The 15286-nt window shown below is 42.2% G+C and overlaps 1 pseudogene; it reads right to left on the bottom strand.

The window, feature by feature from the left end:
* Positions 1-613: 613 nt before the first annotated feature.
* LOC147904212 (uncharacterized) lies at positions 614-1726 on the bottom strand (annotated as a pseudogene).
* Between the last annotated feature and the right edge of the window lie 13560 nt (positions 1727-15286).

Raw genomic sequence — 15286 nt, forward strand, 5'->3', positions numbered from 1 at the left:
CGCTGTGCATCTGCTTGGACAGCGAAGGGTTTGCGAAGACCTGGCAACATAATCACAAGATCTAAGCAAAGTTTCTCCTTCAGTAGGTCAAAAGCTACAAGTTCTTTGGGACCCCATCTGAAAGTGTATATATATACCTTTGTAAGACTATAAGTCCAATCATACAAATTTAGAGTTTTTATTGTTCTAAAGATAAAAAATCTACACAGAAAATAAAAGAGAAAATGAAAGAGAAGGAAAAACAGGTAAACAAAAGCTTATGAAAAACAAAAGGAAGACATACTTAGCAAGCAAAGCAACACTTATGTCGTCATCAATGCCCAAGCATAAGCAGCTATACTGGATTTCTAAAGGCCCACGGAGTCTCTTGGGCAAACCCAGTGCTTACTAAAATACGTCAAATAAACAAAAGAGAAAGAAAACAAGAGATAAAGAAGAAACAAAGCAGGTGACTAGGAAAAAATAAACAAGTAAGTCAAGAAACAAAATCTTCCAAAACATAGAAAGCTAAATGGCCCTTTACACTTATGTATTGTTTCCTACAAAGAGACAAAAATACATTTCTAACTTGGAAAGCATACTCTATTTTGAAACTAAAAGAAAAACGGGCTATTCACCCCCCGCTTTTTGTTTTCAGCTTATGTTCAATTATTCTAAACATATCTAAGGCCGACACACCATAGATAAAAGACTTCATATCTAAGATTGTGCGTACTTTTTTCATTATTTTCCTTGGATTATACCTCTTATGTAATAGTAAAGTGATCAAATTACTACATTGAGTGATAAAAGACTCCTTAGTTGTACAAAGGTGAAAAAATCTATGGAATTGGAAAGAAATGACTCCATATTTTGCCAAATCAGAAATGTTTGAGTCAATGTGAGGCATTTTTATAATGTGTAAACCACTATATTCAGGTTGTTCACGTTTATCGTATATATCAACCTCTAATCCTATGGTAGATTGAGAAAGTCTAAGATCTAAGAAAACATAAGAATCCCCTCTTGAAGTGTAGTTCAGTTCACAAGAGTCACGAGGATAGATTCCTTCTCCAAAAGCACTAGTGCCTTTGTACCTAAAGTCTTGAAAGTTAGGAACATCTGGTACAAATAAATCATCTATAAAATGCCTAACTTGGCAAAGCTTATGTAAAATGATAGGGCAAGTATTTATAGAAATAAGACATTGCATAAACTCAAATTCACACGTGAAAAGATAAAAGTTTGCTAAAAAGACGACACAATTAGTGCCCATGGGGATTCCTATAATTTGTTGAAACAAAGAATCACCTATTGTGATGTAAAGATTATCTAAAAGAAAGATCCAAGAGCGATCTTCCCCACTTACTACCTTTGTGTATCTTTTCTTTTTAGAACCTATGTCATGATCTTTATTTTTTAGCCACAAAAAGTCAAAGCATAAGGCTGTTTTCTCAACTTTTAGCACTTTGCATCTATCTTTATCAAATCTCAGCTTGAAAACTTCAACCACTAGCTTTTTTATTCTAAACTTCAGGTCTTACAGCTCGATCTTTATGTAAAGCATGGTAAAATTATAGGTTTAAAGGAGAATAGGAGACTCTTTTTCTTGAATGCTTCGAAAGGAATTAAAATATTTTACAACACGAATCACTCCTATAGAGTCGTTTAAAATCCAGCTTGAGTACGAGGGGACATCTGCCTCTTTTAATAAGTCCCTCCAAAGTTCATGGACACTAGGCAACATGGCTTTAAAGCAGTAGCTTAGCCATTTAGAGACATCTGTCAAAGTAGTCTCACAAGCAGCGGCAATAAATCTTGGCTTTTTAGGAGTTTTGTGAAACTTCCAAGCAGCACACAGAAAAGGTATACTTGGATTGCAAACAAACCTAGAAGACTTGCAAAAACTCTGATGTTTTGAGATCAAATCCTTTTGAGAAACTAAGTCAAGGGCGTAAGTTTTGGTAGACGAGTTCACTTCTCTCAAAAGACATTCTCAGTAAAACTTTTGCCAAATAAAAACCAAGTTATTGAAACATTTGTCCATATAAGAAATGACAAAATTCCTATGGAATTTTCGAAGAGTTTCATCTTCTTTAGAAAGATGTTTACTTTGCTTTGAGCAATTAACCGAAGGGACTTCTTCTAGTTTCAAAGCAACTTTCTTCAAAATCTTCCCTTTCCATTCTGATAAGATATTTTGAACTCCTAAACATTCTTCTAATTGCAAAACAAACTTTGAGATTCCCTTATCAATAGCTTTTAAAAGGCAAGACTCTTTAAAAGAGTACAATCGAAATTTCGTGCCTTTCATGAAAAGGTCTCTTAAGTTACTAGAAAGCAGAATTGAGATATCAGTTGTGACTACATGTCCTAAATCAGCATCAATAAAGCTTTGGAATCTCTTACTTTTACAACAACAAGGTTCTCTGAGGATAGAAGATTTTAAATGCTCAGAAAGCCTTTTACCTATCTCTCCATAGTTAAAAGCCTTTTTTCCTAAAGTTTTTACATACTTCCAAGCTACTACTGGATGAATTCTTCTCACAAAATGAGGGAGAGAATCCATTACTTCAGGAGACTTTAAAATTGAGTTTAAGCCTATCTTGTCAAGTGACGGAGAAGTAAAAATTCAAATCAAGAGTTCCTTATTTAGATAGACTTCTTTACTTTGAAAGGAAGCTTTTACTTTCAAGAAGCGATCCAACAAAGTTTTAAGTTGTATATAATGGAGCTTATTTAGATTCAAATCCTCAAAAGAGAAGAAAGTGATCCCTTTCTTCTGTAAGGCATGTAAAGGAATGCAATCTCTACAAAATACCGAATGGACCTCTTGTGATACGAGCACAAGCCCAAAAAGCTGCGTACTTCATGGATGTTCTTCAAGTGTGGCCAATTCTTCATGGCATCTACCTCGGCAAGGTCCATCCTAACTCCATCCTTGGAAACAATGTGCCCGAGAAAATGGATCTCATGCATGGAAATTTTACTTTTCTTAGCATTGGCACTAGAGTAGAGTAGGATCACAAGAGTTGGTATGCTCACACACATGGACAGTTTGCAAGCTTGGGTCAAGGCCAAGCTAATCTATGACCTTGGATTGGTCACATGTTTTCATATAGCCAAGGACTTCAACATGACATCCGGACGACACAAGTTACCATGGCTGGCCTTGACCTCATCTATGGCGCTAGAGGTAGAGGGGGATCACAAGAGTTGGCATGCTCGGACACACATGGTTTGCAAGCTTGGGTCAAGGCCAAGCTAACGTATGATCCAAAGTTAGGGCATAATGTAACCTAGTGTGGATGAGGTTGAGCTTTGTGGATTGGGCTACTCAAGGACAAAGGCTTGGCTATTCCAAGACTAGCAAAGCTAATTAGGAAAAAGCATGGCTTGAAGTAAAGCTAAGCTATTTTATGCATGAAGCTTATGTTAGAATTATCATTACATTCTAGGCAATGGCCAATGTAATGTAATAAGCGGGTTAGGGGCACTTTTCCCTCTTAGAGGTTTTTTTCCCTAACCATAGTCTAATCTCTAACTACGGTTAATGATTAGATAGCGGTTTGTCACTTAGACAAAACCCTCATCTCTTGTTTTGTACTTCACTTCATTTCAGCACACTTTGGGAGTGACCTACGTTCAACTCACTCTCTACTTGGTCACTCTTGCTCTTGCTCTCATTGTTTCTCACATTTGGTATCAGAGTAGCTCGCCTTCCCAGAGCTGCTCCTTGCTTCCGGCTTCCAGCTCCCGCACTTCAGCTCCAACACTTCCATCCATATAGTCCGTACGACTACTAATTTCATACCTACATTCGTACTTCCATCACCATCAACGTCCGTACAACGGCGTCCATACCACCGTACCTTTCTGTCAACGCGGTCCATATTTCCTACAAACTAAAAATCTGTACAACTCTTATGTTGTACAAATCCACAACATCCCGTACCTGCACATGTGACGCCATCGTCCATACTCCATACAACTGTAGTCGTCCGTACTTTCGTATAAGCGTATAGTCATCCGTACACTGTATGAATACTATATTGATCATACACTGACAGTGTCGTACTATCAGCTCGTTGCAAGCTGAAGGTGTCCATACACTTCCGTTGCAGGGCCTTCTATGCAAGTTTCATTCTTGCATGCACTTAGGCAATTAGTTTTTTTTGTAGGCATTTTTTGAAAATAGCCATTGTTTGGCTTAGATCTTGCAAAGAATTTGGGGCATTCTGTATTTGTGGACAGACATTCCAGTTGGTTTGCAGGTTGTCCGAAAAATTTGAGGCTTTTGTAATTACACTACAATTTTGCAATGAGCTTTGGGGCTTTTTTCAAGCAGAGTGCAAATTGTGCAACATTTGGGATTTTCATATCATTTCCCTCTCTTGTATGCAATTTTCCACACGAAATTTGAGCTTTTACATTTGGGATACGATTTTACAAGTAAAAGAGCATTTTGGAAGTTTGTAAGCATTTCTAAACTCAATACGAGTCAATTTGCAGACTTTAGCCACTTTTTGCAAATTCTATTTGCAGATTTTTTAGGCATTCAACAATGCATTTTGAGGCCTTGTTAGACTATGACAGTATTTGTCACTGAGGGCAAATTTTCTTTGGCGAATTTTATATGGCTCAGAACAACCCCAATGAAGTGTTCGAAGTCTCACATAGGAGGATGAGTTGGATGGCACCAACTACTCCTTGTGGAGTTTTATGGTTCGCAATATCTTGGTTGTTGAGATATCGAGCTCCACTCATAATATGCTAGGGTGACCGTTGTGCATTTATGTCACCGACTTGTTAGCTGCAGATGCGGTTGATACACCACCCATGAATAATAGTTCAATGACAACTATCCTTATGTACTCTAGTTCGTGGCTCAGTTAGTATGCCACCTTAGTTAGCTGAGTTTGGTTTGAGACCCACATATAGGATTCTTCTATTTCTTTGTACTAGAGTTCTTTTGGCTTTCACAACTAAGAAGAGGAAAACTGTTTTCCGCCTCGACCTTTATGTATTCCCCCATTATGTATGTGAGAAAGCCGCAAGTGAGACTCCTTCCTTCTCTCCCATTATCTTCACATGGTATCAGAGCCTGGTTCGTGCTAAGGAGCTCAAGAAAGCAAACCAAGTTCGCAGTGTCCTGATAAGAGGACCAGTGTTGCTTTCCTTTTTCGAGTTTGGGAGCAAATCTCTACAAGTAGCACAGTCGAAAAGTGCAAGAGTGCATTGTCTCAGATTGAGACGTCCTTCGCGGTGTGGCAAGAGGGCATTATATGCTATGGACAAGAACAAAGCCCTTGATCACTTTATTTTTTCGATTCGAGGCCATTTCGGGACCCGTTTTAGAGACGGAAGCTCTCCGCAAGCATTGAGAAAAAGGCACTATTTTTGCTGTGCGACCACTGCTCTGTAGGTCGGTAAAAAGTTATCGCAGAAATTGCATCGTATGCCTGTGCGCAGAGATATTAGAAGTTACAGAATCATCCTTATTGCCTATTGATGTAAAATCGTCACTAAAAAGTGACTGTGTGGTCAAATACCACTTTCGTCAGTTTTGCAAATTTACCCTTGTGAGGCAAAAGCTGTGTTTTTTACAGTGTGAATATTTTGCAGTTATCTGTAATGGCATCTGATTCTCTTTCACAGATTGTCACTGAAAAGCTTGCCAAGAACAACTTCCAAGCATGGAAGTTTAAAATAACGAATTTCCTTATGAAAAAAAGCTATTAGGAGTTCATTACAAGAAATGAAGAACCAGTTCTTTCTAATGTTCCCAATCAATAGGAAATGCAGGCATTTAAAGGATGGCATGAGAGAGCCAGAAAAGTTATGTATTGGCTGTCTATCAGTATTTCAGATTCTATGATTGTGCATATTCAGGATGCAAGTACGCCAAAGGACGCATGGGATACTTTGACAAAAATATACAGCACAAATACGCAAGCCAAGAAAATGCAGCTCAAGCAAGAGTTGCACAATGTGCAGAGAGAAAATATAAGCATCAATGACTACCACATGAAGGTGAAGAAAATTGCAGATGCACTTACTTCCATTGGGTCGCCAGTGAAAGATTATTATTTAGTTTCTGTGACCTTGAATGATCTAGAAAAGAATTATGCACAGTTCCGGACATCCATTGCCGTATGTGAAAAATTTCCTGATTTTGAAGAGTTGTTTGCTCTTCTAATTTTTGAAGAACAAAGAAATGATGGTGCATCTTCTTCAGGAGGAACTTCAAAAGAAATTGTCTTCTACTTAAATGCTGGAAGAGGTAGAGAAAGAGGTAGAGCAGGACGATCTGGAGGCCGTGGTAGAAATCAGAATATGCCGTAAAGTCAAGAAAACCAGTCCTATGAAAGAGGTTGAAGCAAGTGCTACAGTAGTTTACATAATGAATACGACTCCCACTACAGCAATACATGGCATGACGCCAGAGGAGATGTATACTGGTAGGAAACCAGATATTTCTCATTTAAAAATTTTTTTACATTGCCTATGTTCATGTACCAGATGAGTTGAGGTCCAAGTTGGATCCAAGAGCTGAGAAGTGCATCTTTATTGATTATTCTCTGCAACAGAAGGATATAGATGCTATAACCCTTCTCATAAGTTTACAGTGAGCATAGACGTTTTTTATGAGATAAGAAGGTATAAACCAGTAAATGTGATTGATGATACAAATGCACAAAATGGTAATGCTGCACAGAATTCACAGCAACAATCACAAAATATTAGTGGACCTGCACTGTCCTCTAGCAGTGGTTCACATATTTCGCCATGGACAGGTAGATTGAGATCAAGAGAATCTCCTCAAAGCAATGCAGATAGTGGTATACAGGTACCACGAAAAGGAAAAGAAAAGATAAATCAACCCATGTTTGATGTGAATACAGGTCACTCTTATGTGGATGGTGAATCCAGTGACTCAGAACAGAGCATTGATGATGAGTTGGGTATTCCTTCTGTTGTTACACCTAGAATAAGAAAGACCATGGATGTTTTGAGAGCATCTGGAAGTGAGCCTATTTTGCGCAAGTCCACCAGAGCTAAGTATCCTGTGGATAGACTGAAATATGATGGATTTACAGCCATTCACTATGCCTATATGGTCAAAGTGATACAGGAACCAAAACCCACTTCTTTTAAGCAAGCCATGGGAAAATAAAAATGGGAGAAAGCCTTGGATGAAATGGATGCCTTGGAAGCAAATGCTACATGGGAATTGATGTCTTTGCCTAAAGACAAGAATGCAATTGGTTGTAAGTGGGTTTATAAAGTGAAGCACAATGCAAATGGTTCTGTGAACAGACACAAAGCAAGATTAGTTGTCAAGGGGTATGCACAAACATATGGCATTGATTATGAAGAAACATTCAGTGCGGTTGCAAGGATGACAACTGTAAGAGCAATCATTGCCATGGCTGCATCAAAGGGATGGTCTTTACATCAGATGGATGTAAAGAATGCCTTCTTGCATGATGATGATTTGCAAGAAGAGGTCTTTATGGAGCAGCCACCAGGTTATGTTCATGTTGTTCATCTTGAGTTTATTTGCAGGTTGAAGAAAGCCTTATATGGCTTGAAGCAAGCACCTAGAGCATAGTCTGACAAGATAGGACAGTATCTTGTCACTATTGGCTTTCAAATTTCCAAGACAGATTTCCCACTTTATGTGAGAAAAACAGAGAAACGTATTATGCTGCTTGCCATTTATGTTGATGATTTGATCATCACAAGTGATAGTAATGAAGATATCCTTCATGTGAAAATGCTATTGAAGCAAAAGTTTGAGATGAAGGATTTGAGAGAGCTGCGTTATTTCTTGAGCATTGAGGTGATTAGATCACCAAGTGGAATACGACTCTTGCAGAGGCAGTATGGATTGAACATGCTGTCCAGATATGGGATGACAGGATGTAAGCCTATTTCAGTTCCTTTGGAGCAGAATGTGAAGCTGAGCGCAGAGGCAAGTGAACGTCTGAAAGACCCTACTATGTACAGACGCATAGTAGGAAGTTTGATTTATATGACTATTACCAGGCCAGATTTGAGCTATGTTGTTGGATTGGTAAGTCACTTTATGCAGGCTCCACGAAAACCGCATTTGGATGCGGCTAGACGCATACTCAAGTATGTGAAGTCCACATTGTAGTATGGACTATTTTATGAGGCTGGGGTTCAAATACAGTTACATGGATACACTGATGCTGATTGGACTAGTAGTATTTCTGATAGACGATCTACTAGTGGATATGTGTTCTCTTTTAGAAGTGATGCAATCACTTAGAGCAGCAAGAAACATTCTACAATTGCCTTATCGAGCACAGAGGCCGAGTACAAGGGTGCAGCAATGACTGCATGTGAGGTAGCTTGGTTGCATAAGCTACTTTATAATATGCATCAATCTAAAGATGGGCAAGTTGTCATTTATTGTAACATGAGCAATATACACTTGGCAAATAACCCAGTCTATCATGCTAAAACAAAGCACATTGAGGTGCATTATCACTATGTGCGGGAGAAGGTTTTACTAGGTCTTATTGATCTAGTTTATGTCAGCACAGAGGATCAGGTAGCTGACATATTCACAAAGGCATTGGGTGCAGAGAAGTTGCGTAAGTTCAAAGACCGTTGTGCATTTATGTCACCGACTTGTTAGCTACAGATACGGTTGGTACACCACCCATGAATAATTGCTGGATGACAGCTATCCTTATGTAGTTGGCAGACATCTTTAGGATTAGGTCAATGGAGATGAAGCAAGACAAGATAGAGTGGCCACACCTATCACTCCTACAACTGGAGACAAGATAGAGTGCACAAGCTCTTTTAATGATTTCTCTCTGTCAAGAGGTTCATTATACCTCACATTCGGTCATGCAAGACATCAAAGGTAGCTTCGGAGATGCTAGAGAGTATGTTTATAACAAGAAACGATGCCAGAATTTCCTTTTAAAAGCAAGAAAGAAAGAAAGAAAGAAAGTTTATTAAAGTCTTCGGAAGACCGATGGGTCTATGAGACTGTGAAAATCTTGATACAACAAGCTGTGATAGTGGAGCTACTAAACGAGCGTCCATACCAATGCAAAATGCAAAATGACAGTACTAAGTCCTAAGTACAACATAGTCATGTCAATGATCGACTATATATCAATCTCAGCATCATCATCAATATCATCATCATCCCCACCAACAGCAAGATATCAGGATGGATGAGGCAATGGAGGCATGAAGTCGACAATAGAGTGATGTTGGCTACTCAGAGGTGCGGTCCTGGCACGTCTCCTGGTCGTAGCTGTGCGTCTAACCAGCGCTACTGTGACCCCCGTCGGTCAGGCTCCAACTCTAAGCAAGGAGGGGATGTCTCGAAGTGTGATCTGTGTGTCGACCCTTTGTCTGAGCTATCGGGTCACGGGCTCCGAGTCACAATCATGTTGAGGCCTCATCTCGTTAGGGTCCATGTGATCTAGCTGAAAAAACTCCGTGATAAAGCTCTCAAAGGGATCAACCGAGGAAGAAGTCTAACAAAGCCTTTATATGGGCTGAAACAAGCCCCACGTGCATGGTATGCCAAGATTGATGCATTCCTGACAAGGGGTTACATAATAGTCCCACGGAAAGCACCCTCTACATCAAGAGGGATGGGGGGGATTTTTTTGTCATCATTCTTTATGTAGATGCCATGCTGCTTAAAGGGTCAAATGAGGATATAATTGCAAATTTCAAAGCTGAGTTGAAATATTAATTTGACATGACAAATTTGGGCATGTTAAATTTTTATTTGGGGATCCAGTTTATACAAGACAAGTGTGGCATCGTTATGTCTCAATCCAAGTATGTGCAGAAGCTCTTGGATAGGTTCAACATGCACGATTGTAAGCCTATTGCCACTCCCATGGGGCCGAGGCTGAAGCTTACTATGTATGATGCTAGTGAATCAGTGGATGTCACACTTTACAGTCAGGCTGTTGGATGCCTCATCTACTTGTGCAATTCATGGCCCGATATTCAGTATGCAGTATCTCAGGTGAGCAGATAAATGCATAGCCCAAAGACAACACATTGGCAGGTTGTAAAATGCATCTTCCATTATTTGCAAGGCACAAAGCCTTTTGGCTTGATGTTTCCCAAGGGGGTGACTTGTAGATGCATTCTTACAGTGATTCACATTGGGCTCGAGACTATGATACCAGGCAGTCCACTAGTGGTAATTGTTTCTTTTTTGGCAAAGCTTGCATTTCTTGGTTGAGCAAGAAGCAATCTGCAGTGGCTACTTCCTCATGTGAAGCCGAGTATATGACAGCTTTCACAACGACAATTGAGTGTGTTTGGCTGTGACGTTTGTTCGCTGATCTTCGTCTCTTATTAGAGGGTCCTTCTCGAATTCTCACTGATAATCAGAGTGCTATAGCAGTGGCAAAGAATCCTGTGTTTTATGCTCGCACGAAACATATTGAGATTCATTATCATTATGTCAGAGAGAAGTTGCATGCAGGGGAGATCAATATCATCTATGTCAACACATGATAATGTTGCACAGATCTTCACCAAAGCACTTCCACGTGAGAAGTTTGAGGCATTTCCCAGTGCCCTAAACTTATCTCCTTTTGGTGATTGATCACTACCTCGTACACCACATTGACACTGCAAGGGGGTGTTAGAATTATTATTATATTCTAGGCAAGGGCCAATGTAATGTAATAAGTGGGTTAGGGACACTTTCCCTCTTAGAGGTTTTTCCCCTTAACCACAGTCTAATCTCTAACTACAATTAGTGATTAGATAGGGTTTTGTCACTTCAACAAAATCCTCATCTCTTGTTTTGTACTTCTTCATTTCAGTACACTTTGGGAGTAACCTACGTTCAGCTCACTCTCTACTTGCTCACTCTTGCTCTTGCTCTCATTGTTTCTCACAGCCTAAAGCTAGGGCTGACTACTAAGGATCGACAACACTGGGCCTATAAGTATGAGCCCGATACTCAGGGTCCCAGGAGCATGCCATATGGGACACATGTCCTAACCTTGAGGCTGGCCAGCCTTCTGAGGTGGCCTAGAGCTTAGGCTTGAGGATGGCTCAACATACAAAGCCTACGGCTGGGAGTGAGCTACTACACAAGCTTGCCACATTTTCAAGCTCCGTACATCCACATGGAAGCATCCAGAGCAGCCCCACCAGGTCCAGCCACTAAATCTGGAGATCTAGGCACTTTGGGGTCTTGCGGCCCCTTATATAGGCCTAGACCTGGTCAGGGTACATAGTGCAGAATCGAGGCCTATACCCTAGTAATACTTGATGACCATGCAACAGCAAAACAGAGAACCAACAGAAGAGGACATAGATGTCGATCCAACTTCAAAGAACATGTGTCCACGAGAATTGACTCAGATCTGGATTAAAAGAGAGAAAATAGCTCTCAGTATATTGCTTCAAACACATGTCAAAATAGGCCCAGTTGATGATGCAGCAAAGGGCTCCCTATGTAAGCTCTCAAGCGGACTCTTTTTGCTGCCCCTAACTATGCCCTGCACTGCGTGCTCCGGTGAGCTTCAGTCACTAGTGGCCTCTCTCCAAGTGTCTTGGCATGGACCCAAATGGACGAGGGGCTGGTCTGCCCACATTGTTCCAGAAGGTGTAGATTACACGTTTCTCTCTTTTGGGATGCAGAAAGAAGGCCTCTACTCTGTAGTACACGCTTTTTTCTTTCGGAGTAACTGTGAGAAGTGAAGCAGAAATGAATGGAAAAGAGAGAGAGAGAGAGAGAGAGAGAGAGAGAGCACGCCTCTCTCTCACACACACACTGAGAAGGAGAGAAAAAAGAGAGGCACAGGAGAACTGCAAGTGATCTCTAGAGAAAACCCCACTACAATTGGGGGAAAACCTTGGAACCAACGGGCTGTTCGAGAGCTCAGACAAACAGCTCAGCAACCATAAACACGGGAGGCACAGAGAAGAGTGGATGAACTGCTCCACAACTCTCCCATAGCACTCCTCTACAAGGCAGGCAAAGCTGCTCCAGATCTGCTCAACTGAGCTAGCAATGCTCCTCCACTGGATAATACAAAGAGGGCTGACGGGGGAGCCTATATATAGCCCCCCAGCCCCTCCCTAGTCGGGTAGGGCAAGGGCAGACTGGCCAACCAGACTGCAAGGTGGCCGACCCCACAGACCAGCATGCCGACTCAAAGGGGGGTGGGCTTACCCACCTCTGCCCTATAAAAGGGCCTGGTAGCATCCCTGCAGGGGTGGCTGCTCAGGGCCGACCCCCTAGGTGCCTCCATAGCCAACAGCCCTGCCTCATAGGCGCCTCCATAGCCAACAGCCCTAAGGGAGAGCCTCTCCTCCTGCCCATCAACACTGATCAGGCTGCAGCCCTACAGCACACACATAGGGACCAGCATACCCTAGACTATCCTCACGAGGGGGGCGGGCACAGCCAAAACACAGGCCCTCACTCTCTACACTACCGTCACTCACTAGGCGGGCACACCAACAAACACTAGCCCTCTCTCATCAAGAGATGTTGATCTCTAACACCCCCCCCAGCTCTTGGATGGAGCAGAGACGCCAAGGTGCTGGGTGTGCCGCTGGAACAACTGGAGGAATCCGCCGTGTGATGTTCCACCGCTGAAGACTGCCACAAGTACTGTCGAAGAAGCCCCCTCGTGGCTCGAACCGCCTCAGCATGATCAATGGAAACCCAGAATTGTTGCTCCCAGGCAACAGGTGCTAGGTACACTCCTCTGGTTTGGTACTGGTACACTGGGTCAATTGGTACAACAATCCAACTGCTGGTACTGGTACATGACACCAACAGAGGATCCTAGAACAACAATCCAATTGATACTGCCTTTGGTGCAAGGTCTGCTTCCCTGCATGGGCACTGTATCGCAGAGCTAGATAACCCCCTCTCAAGTTCAAACTGGTACACTGTTGCCAGATCGATGAGCTTCAGTGCTCCAATGACAATGGGCATATAACAGCTCACAAGGATCAATCAACGGTGTCTAGGTTTCCGCACTAGCAATCTACTGACCCATTCGGATCTCTAGTAGCATTAGACAATAGCTGCAGCAGAACACTAGGAGACCCCTTTGCATCTGCCAGGTCATAGCGTCCAAACAAAAATACAAACTGGTAACATACTGCCACCTGAGACAGCGGGAACAACTCCTCATGGCTCGAGGTCCTGCTGCCTGAAAGCCTGCCTCGATAAACGACTCCCTACTCGGTGCACATGATCGGCATGTCTAGCTGCCACAAACAAGCAAGCAAACCTCCATCTGGATCAAGAAAGCCTGCTAGCAACGCATGCCTCGTGCTACTAGAAGGCTGGTGTATACATGGTCGCAACAGTCACACTATTGGCCACCGGGTGACTGGACCCCTCTGCGTTCCTTCGAGGACATTGATGCCAATAATGACCTTTCTGGCCACATCAGTTACAAGGTATGGGATGCCGTGAGAGCTTCTCGTTCCTCAACTATCAACTGCTTTCTGACTTACTGATCAGCTATCAAAGCTCAGGCTGACTGTCATAGGTACGATGGACGAAGCGCTCCTCCTGGTCAAGCACCATGGGGACCAATTCCTCCCAAGTCAACTCATTCACCCTACCAATGGTGATGAGGGATGAATAGAAGGCCCCATAAAGAGAAGATAACTGGGACAGGAGAGTTATGGCCATGTCCTCTGATGAGATCTGCTTCCCTGCCTGGAGGATTTCTTGCTGAAGTTCCTGTAACTGGTTGATGTGTTCCTGCATCGATGAAGACTTCTTGGGATCCAACAACCTCATCTGGACCTCCAGTGACACCCTCTTCATGGAAGAGGTTCGACCTCTTCATGGGAGAGGTTTGATTATACATGGGACGCCAAATGCTCCCAAATAGTTTTGGCCACTATCATATGCTTCACATGATTAATCACCTAAGGAGTACAGTTAAGAAATACAAATGATCTTACCCTAACATTAACACGGCCCCATAGCTAGGACAGAGTCTCGACATCCTTCCGAGCCAAGATGCCAAGGTCCTCTGCCAAGGGATCTGGTCGGGCAACACCTATCAAGACAAAATCTCCCATGCCATATGACTATAACACAGATTCCACCATCACTGAAACCTCAGTCGTAAATACAGCAGAAACACTCTCATTTACTCTCCCTCTCTTAACAAAGACACTAGGGCCCAGGACAACAGTCGGGCTGGACCCCCCCTGAAGGATTTTATTACTTGAGAGAAGATGGAGCACATAGTTCAGCGTAGAGCTGTTCATACATAATCCAAAACGTGAATGAAAATCATTACATGAGCTCTAAGGCTCCCCTTCTTGGCAACAAGCCACTTGTCAATTTCTACATTACTTCCCTAATTACATGCCACTAAGGGCAACTCTGGAGTCTTCGAAGCACTTGGTCACGCGAACCGCCTCCTAGATGCTTGTTAGGCTCCATTGCGCTTAGGAAAATCACTCTTCCTAGTACCTGCAACAATTAATTAAAGCACACCACCATAGCACCCATTAATTGTTTAGCGCTTTGCATGCAGATAACACACTGTGGACTAATTCTAGTCACGGTGGGCGTCCCCACTGAACACATGTGCACACATAACAAATATAAATATATTTATTTATTCTCTGGTTGACCGGATTCAACACTCTTGATCATAATTAAGGGACTTTGACCAAGGGTCGAGGCACCTTAATTATAGTCAAGTCTCTCCAACCAAAGTTGGCACAACTCTCCAACCAAAGTTGGCACATCTTGGTTAATCGTGGTTAACCCTCTTGGCACATGCCAAGTCGTTGACCGAAGTCAACACTCTCTGACCGTAGTCAGCTCTGTGGTTCTCTGGTTAACTGCAGTTAACCCTCTTGCTAATAAACCAAGTCTCCCCGACCGAAGTCAGGTTTACTTGACCAGAGTCAAGTATCTTTGACCGTAGTCAATTCTCCAACCAAAGTTGGCACATCTTGGTTAACCGTTAGCAATTAACCCTCTTGGTAATCAACCAAGTCTCTCCGACCGAAGTCAGGTTTACTTGACCAAAGTCAAGTATCTTTGACCATTAAAAGAACTCTTTGACCATAATTAACACATATGAAAACTCTTTAATTATGATCAAATAAATGGTCAGCTATACTTTGACTTAGGATATTTACATTGTGGTGACATCCCCTCGGCTTCTATTCAGTTGACCTCAACTGAAAAGCTTCCTTGTAAACATCCAGAAGGTGTGGATGATCGGACCACATATCTTCATCCATCCACTTGGCATCCAATGCCGTATAA

The sequence above is a fragment of the Dipteris shenzhenensis genome, chromosome 2 (genome assembly GCF_047967505.1).
Source record: "Dipteris shenzhenensis isolate YYH24624 ecotype China chromosome 2, Dip_SZ_1.0, whole genome shotgun sequence".
NCBI classification, from domain to species: domain Eukaryota; kingdom Viridiplantae; phylum Streptophyta; class Polypodiopsida; order Gleicheniales; family Dipteridaceae; genus Dipteris; species Dipteris shenzhenensis.